Here is a 7,164-nt window from a genome sequence, read left to right as displayed (position 1 = left end):
AGGGAGAAGTTACATCTTAGATGCTAGCCACAAGAGAAGAGCCTGACTCTGTGTACTTCGACCAGGAGACTGAGTACTAATGAAGGACCGGAGGCCAGGAGGAAAGTTCCGGACTCCCTATGAGCCAGGCAACTGGATGGTAACCGCCGCCAAGGGGACTATGGTCACTGCGGAGAAGGAAGGGGAGAGGGTGACCAAGAACATCTCATGGTTCAAAGGAATAGACAGTACGCCCCAACCACTGGAGGGGGGGGGGGAGGGGGAAGAGGGGCTGATACCCGAAAACAGGAGACGTTGAAGCAGGAACTGAGAGGGATCACACTGGCACCCCCCGCAGAACAACCACCCGGGGGTGCCAAGGGAAATCAACCAAGAGACTGTCACGACGCCCTCAAGCCCAGGAGGCCAACCCGAAACACCATTAAAACCCTAACCTTCCTGGGGTCAACATCCAAGATATGGACTGAGGGGAAACCCACCTCCAAGTTCCAGGCTAACGAATTTTGCATGCCCGTGAAGAGAAGAAAAAGAGACTGAGTTGAGATGGGATGTAGTGAGTTAGCAGTACATGTCACACCCACGCGCACTGTCCGGCGCGTGGCCCAAGGCGAGTAAATAAAAGGGAGAGTGGTCGCACGAGGCCCTCCATTGCCCATACCAGTGTCGATGTCCCATCGAATAGTTAGGCCCGGGGCGCATATACACGGCCCCCATCACAGATAATACAGTAAGTGATGATTTAAAGTTTGCATCTCAGCCCGAACCTGTTGGAAAAAAGGCAGCGTCTATCCAGCACGCAAGGTAATTTTCCTTCCAACTATCAAACCTGGAACATGGCTACCTCACTTCAGAATCTGAAAATAAAATAACACGCACACCGTGAACCTGGAATAACATAAACAAATAAACATTACCGAACATCAAAAAACAAAATCGTCTGAAACCGAACTACATTGAATTTGAAAATATTATAACTACAACCAGGATACTACGATGGTGTCTGTTAATTTAGTGAAAGAATTGAGCAGTTTCAACGCAAAACAGGACCTACTTAGTCGCATCCTATTGGCTTCGTGTCTAAAAAACCTATCAAACCGCTTCCAAACACACTCTCGCAAGAGGCAGCCGGCTCCGCTCTGTGCGCCGCTGCTTCAGTCTGCCCAGGCCCAGGCCGGGCAGAGGCACGGCTCTCCGCGGGGAGGCGGGGCCAGCGCAGAGCTGTCAGAGGCAAGCCGGTACGGAGTCGCACAGAGCCAATCGTTCTTCACGCGGGAGGAGTCCCGAGGAGAGCCGAGCAGCAGACAGGGGATAAACAAACGGATTCCGTGGGGTACCAAGTGTTGTACTACACCGGTGCCCAGACCCGGAGCTGCAGAAGGACCCGTGGGGCAAACGCCGGTGAGGAGACCCTTCGCTAGGCGGGCTCAGTCTGACTGGACGCCGCTTTAACCTCGCAGCAGCTTTTTGTGGCGCGCTCCGCAGCCTACTGTCATCCGGCCTGTACCAGCTTCGTGCTCGCGTCACCTCCTGCTGCCCCCACCCTCCCCCTCCCGCTGGTCCCGAGCACTGGGGCTTCCCAACCTAGGCCCCTCCCTGAGCCGTCACCGCGGAGCCCCCCTGGCGAGTACAAGGATCCGTCGACCCCCGTGGTTCCCGCCTGGCCACCACCTCGCCTGCTCCTGCGACCCCCACACTGGGCCTGCTCCGTGTTTGCCCTCTTGGAGCCCGGTAAGTGTGCTTCTCTCCTTGCCTGTGTGCCCGGGCTCCGCATGCATCTACCCGCGGGGGCGGAGCTCTGCCAGTCTGTACTGCACTTCCTACAGCTCCGCTTAGACGAGTCTGGGCTAACGTGGTCACCTCGCTTCCTGTCAACACGACATTGTTTATTGACCATCTCGAGCGTTCGCGTGACAGCATAATGGGTGGTGTTGTCTTGCTGTTTTGCATAAATAAAGATGACATACCTGGTATTGTGGGTGTGATGACATGGTCTGAGATGTGCCATCCCCAGGCACCCACTGGTTAGTCAGCTTCTTATCTTCCTGACCTGCCACTCGCTCATATAACTGCCAAGTGGCTCAAAAGCAAGTCACTTTGTTTTTGAAGTGAGTGTCCTTTAGTTGGAGCTGTTTTCGCAGACGTGTTCCGAGTTGGATGTGCCACTGGATTTATGCTTACACCTCACTAACGATACAGCTGTGTGCCTCTATTCAGAGGGAATATGCCTCACCGTTTCAACTGGCTGTGTTAAGAATTATTGCAAATTTTGGCACACATACATGCTTGATCCCTGTTTGTAATTTCACGGAAAAGCTAACGTGATAGATTGTACTTGGGTGCATTCTGAGGGATGGGGCTGGCCTATCCTGAACTTGACTTTCACCACACCTAGGGATACTGCACTTGGCTGCCTTTTTGATTTTAGTTGTTTAAAAGTTCTCTCGGGTTCTTAACTGTTAGTTTCCAGTAGTATCCCATTGAATTGCACGGGAAACAATGGACACGTGTTTATTCATTTTGCAGAGCTATGTATTTTTATCCTCTCAAATAACATTTGTTAAAATAATTTCACACACTGGATTTTAATGTTTTTCTTATATTTAATGTATGTTGCACTCTCTTTGATTGTTATCGGTCTCTTACTATAACTAAAAATTACCATGCTGGGAATTTCGAGGGACCATGTTAATTTAGCCTTCCCCTTTGCCTCCTCGTTTGGTGCTTACATTTGTATGGTGTGTTAAGAAACCGAACAAGTGTTTAACTTTTGCTAAACTAGCTAAAAAGGAGAAATTGCAACTCAGTGAGAGCTTGACATGCCGTTCTACCACTGGTGATGCGATGTGCTTCCACACCACTCACTTGTTGGGTACTGTTTACATAGCAGTCACGTAGTATCTGTATTGCTCTAAAAGTTATTTTTTTTGGGAGAGCTTTGTCGATGCAAAACTATGTTGATTGAAGATGATGATCTCGCTTCCAGCTGTTTGTAGTCTTTCACTGAATTTCTTGTTATCTTCCTTTTCTCACTTAGACTCGTGGGAAGGCCACGTGTAGTGACAAGTGGGAGACATTGACCAAAGTAACAGAGCCGCAATAGAAGAAACTTTTGGTGGGGTCCATCGTACGTAGCCATGTGCTAATAGAAAGAGAACGTCCTATTTCAGGGACAAGTATCAGTAATGAAGAGTTACGGGTTAACATATTGAGAATAATCCTATTTCTTTCTTACATTTTTATTCACTAATAAAATAGAAAAGACAACATTCCGAGGTTAAGGATTTAGTTACTTCAGAAACAGTAGTAACAGGTGTGCGCAGCCCCACTAGTTAGCGATCAGCTTTACATTACTTGCGACAACTAGAGGAAAGATGAAACAAAAAAGAACACAAAGTGATAATCAGCATTGGCAAAGCTAATCGCTCTCGCATGTGTGAGAGTGGTTGGCTTTGCCAATTTGTTTTAGCCATGTCCGCATGGCTAAAAGTTAGTAGCATAAAGGGAAGGGGCATGGAGTGAGGTTTATTGTAGTGGTGTAGAATGTCATAGATTGGAATGGAATAGAGTGTTGTTGAGTGGCCTGGAGTGAAGTGTCGGAGGAAAGTGGAAAGGCATAGAGTGGAGTATATTGGAGGGGTGTCGAGTGAAGTATGCGTGGTGTGGTAGCACACTGTCATTACAGACAATACATTTTCAATTGAAATGATCATTATAGTTGCAGAAATCCAATTTCACAGATAAAACTATACAGAGCACAAATGATGTGTGGGAATCATCATCCCCTAGTGTATGGATTTGTTTTGATTGTATTAAAATATTTGTTTACACTGAACTTCGCGCTAGAAAAAAATAACACCCTGGAGCCTTTTCTTTCACACCCCTAGTACCCAGCAAGATTGTCACATAAATACTCTCACTTTGCGGTCAGAGTAAGAAAAGTAAACCAGAAGCTGTCTGGAAGACGGAGCCTAACATTTGACCCTTCTTTACACAGAAAATGTGTCAAGAAAAAAACAAAATGTAAAGGGCTGTGTATTGCTCATTCACTACTGAACTCCAGCATGGTTATTTTTTTTTTGTTTGAGGTGCTTAAGCACCCCCCATTCCCGCCCTCTGGCATGGGTGTAAAATTGAGGAAAGGAATTGTTTAAATCAGGGGTCTCCACCCTTTTCTGTAATATGAGCTGCTTTTGATCATTGAAAATCTTCGTGAGCTACTGAAGGCCAAGTAACTCTCACATTGTTACCACACACCCTCTCGCTCCGCTTCATTGACTTTAAACATAATGTCCATGGAGCCCGATACTATGGTTTGAACAAAATACTGTGACTAGGGGTACTGTGATAGGGCTGCAAAGTGTGTCAGTGAGTGCATGGTCTGTAGGGATGTATGAATGTGTGTGAATGAATCTCATATATCTTTATGGGTGACTGAGAGCCTGTGTCATATGTACTTGTGGCACAGTACCTACCTTTTGCTATATGTGTCATAGTTTCTTTAGTAACAGTCACCCTTGAGTGATCATCACGTTAGCCTTGGGAGCGTGGGTACTGGACCTGGTCCCCGTCCCCCCTCTTTGTATTTTGTATCGTTACATGTTGTAAAGATGGCTCTTATTCCGTAATCATTGTAAAGTTCTTTATTGGCAACTCTGCTAAACACCGCAAAGACGATCTCAACATATCGCCGTTCCCTCATCAACTGTCCCTTCCTGGAACCCCACGCAATTCATACTTTACTGTAAACTGTTCGTTTCTTACTCTATAATTTACATGAACAGCATTCTCCTCTAATTCTAACTCATGTATTAATTCCATAAGCAAGCCCATTTTTCCTGAGAACACATCACCATACTTCCCTTTAATTTCTTCTGTGAAATCATCATCTTTATCTTCTTCCACTAAATCATCATTCTCACCCAACACCATAACCTGCTCTTTTGCATTCGGATTAAGTATTATACCCAAGCTTGCCTGACCTTTCCATCCTAAAACACTTGGTCCATTTTCCGCAACATACATTCTTCCCTCTGCCACCCTCCTTTTAAACACAAATGTCACATCTCTACACCCCACCATTGGAATGCTTTTCCCAGTGAATCCTCTTGGATTTATGTCACTTTTCATTAGATCTACACCAATCTCCTTCACAAATTTTCTCTTCCACATATCCAGATTAACAATAGTATATGGTGATCCCGAATCTGCCACTAACATCACTATTACCCCCGCCACTTCAATTTCACATTGGGGTTTACTTCTTCCTTTACTTTTTACATCCAAAATAAAATCTTTTATCATAAAAACGTCATCCTCTTCATCTGAATCGTCTTCTTTAACTTGTTTCCTCAACTCATCTTCTCCCCTTGTCCCATACTTTATCCTTGTAGTTTTATCTCTTCTATAACAAACTCTTGCGTAATTACCAATTAATCCACATACAGTACATTTTTGATCTCTTGCTCTACATGCTTGACTGTTCGCTAAATGTGTATAACTTCCACACCTAAAACATGCTAAATTATTTGTGCTTTCTCTTTTATATTCATTTTTTGTTGCTTAAAAATATTTTTTCTCCGTCTTCTCTTCATCAAATTTATCTTTCCTTTCTGCACCAACGCTGCTTGCTCTTATAGTTTTCCTCCCAACACACACTTCTTCTCTATCTTTTCCTTTCTCTTCTTCCAGGGCTGCTTTTGCACATCTGACTGATACTTCAGCCTTTCTTACTACCGCTAGCACCTTGTTCAGTGTTCCATCTCCCATGGGCCATAATCTTTCTTGCACCCTTTTATTAATTCTTCTTCTATCTGTCCAAATCTACATTTCTCCGCCATTCTTTTCAACACGCTCAAATAATCATCAATCTTCTCATCCTGTTCTTGCTTCCTCCTGAAAAACTTGTATCTGTCAATTGCCACACATACCGTTGGTGCATAATATCTCTCTAAGTCGTCCAACGCATTCTCATATACATCCATTTCATCTTCACCTCTTTCCTTCTTTTGCATCCGCACATATTGCCTTATTCCTTCTGGTCCTAAGGAATGTAGCAATATCCCTTTTTTTATTTCCGGTGTCATTTCTTCATTTTTGATAGTGAACATATAATTATTGAAATATACTTTCCATTCCTGCCATCTTATTTTTGGTTCTCCAGGTTCTGTTAAGAATGGTATTGGTGGCGTTAATGTAAATGTTTGTGCCGCACACATTTTCAGAAAGTATAAGTTACGCTTCCAATAAACTTCCCTCTGTTAGAGTTGTCCTTCCTTTCCTTCTTTTTTCCTGCTTTTATTCACTTTAATGCTGCAATTATAAAATTACGCTTCTATTAAACTTTCCTTCTTGTTTGATTTTTTTTTTTCCTTCCTTTCCCTTCCTTTTACTCTGCTTTTTATTTACTTTTTTTTTTGTTCCAATTACACTCTTCTAAACGACTTCCAACTCTTAAACAGCTTTCCTGATGTTTAACATTTGTTAATTGGTATTGGTGGTGTCCAAGTGAACATTTGTCTTGTACACATTTCCTCTTAATTATAATATTCTTAACGCTTTAAATAAACTTCTATTCTTTTTTTATTCTTCTTCCTCCTTCTTTTATCTATCACTTTGTTCCATTTTCATTCTTCAAAAGAAACTTTCTGACTTTTAAATTGCTATTCTGATTCCTTTCATTCGTTTCCTTCTTTAAAACGAATACGAGTTTTCCCAACTCGTTGAAAAGGCCGCCGACGTGATGACGTCACACGCTAGCCAATCAGCGTGTGTACTTGCACTTCCTTCTTCACACGTCACAATCGCTGCTTCCCCTGCTGCTGTGCACAGTGCCAGAGTCGCTCTTCACGCGCCTCTCTTCACGCGTCACAATCACCACGACGCTGCTCCTCTTGCTGCCGTGCGCAGTGCCAGGGTCACTCTCCACGCGCCTCTCAGAGCTTCATTCGCTGCACGCGCTCCTCAGCTGACACCACGCGCCTCTCTGTGCTTCAATCGCCTCACGCGCTCCTCAACTGACACGCGCTGCTTTAAACGGTAATACGATTCTTCTTCTCCTTCTCCTTCTTCTCCTTCTTCTCCTTTGTAAATATGACACTTTGAAAAGGGAGAAAATTAAAAAGAAGATTTTACTTAATCATTAAGTTCTCTTCGATTCAATTTGCT

The 7,164-nt window shown here is 44.1% G+C and overlaps 1 protein-coding gene across 2 annotated transcripts in view; it reads left to right on the top strand.

Moving 5' to 3' along the window:
- Positions 1 to 1,212: 1,212 nt before the first annotated feature.
- ELF2 (E74 like ETS transcription factor 2) overlaps positions 1,213 to 7,164 on the top strand; it is a 583,385-nt gene continuing 577,433 nt past the window's right edge. Inside the window, exon 1 of one of the 2 annotated variants that reach the window (XM_086962169.1) lies at positions 1,213 to 1,398. The gene's annotated coding sequence lies outside the window, so the exon portion shown is untranslated. Of the gene's footprint in view, positions 1,729 to 7,164 lie in introns of both variants that reach the window. The other variant, XM_086962168.1, reaches the window with a different exon arrangement.

This window comes from Lissotriton vulgaris, chromosome 3_1 (genome assembly GCF_964263255.1).
Source record: "Lissotriton vulgaris chromosome 3_1, aLisVul1.2, whole genome shotgun sequence".
Classification (NCBI taxonomy): domain Eukaryota; kingdom Metazoa; phylum Chordata; class Amphibia; order Caudata; family Salamandridae; genus Lissotriton; species Lissotriton vulgaris.
This window is presented reverse-complemented; position numbering and strand designations above follow the sequence as displayed.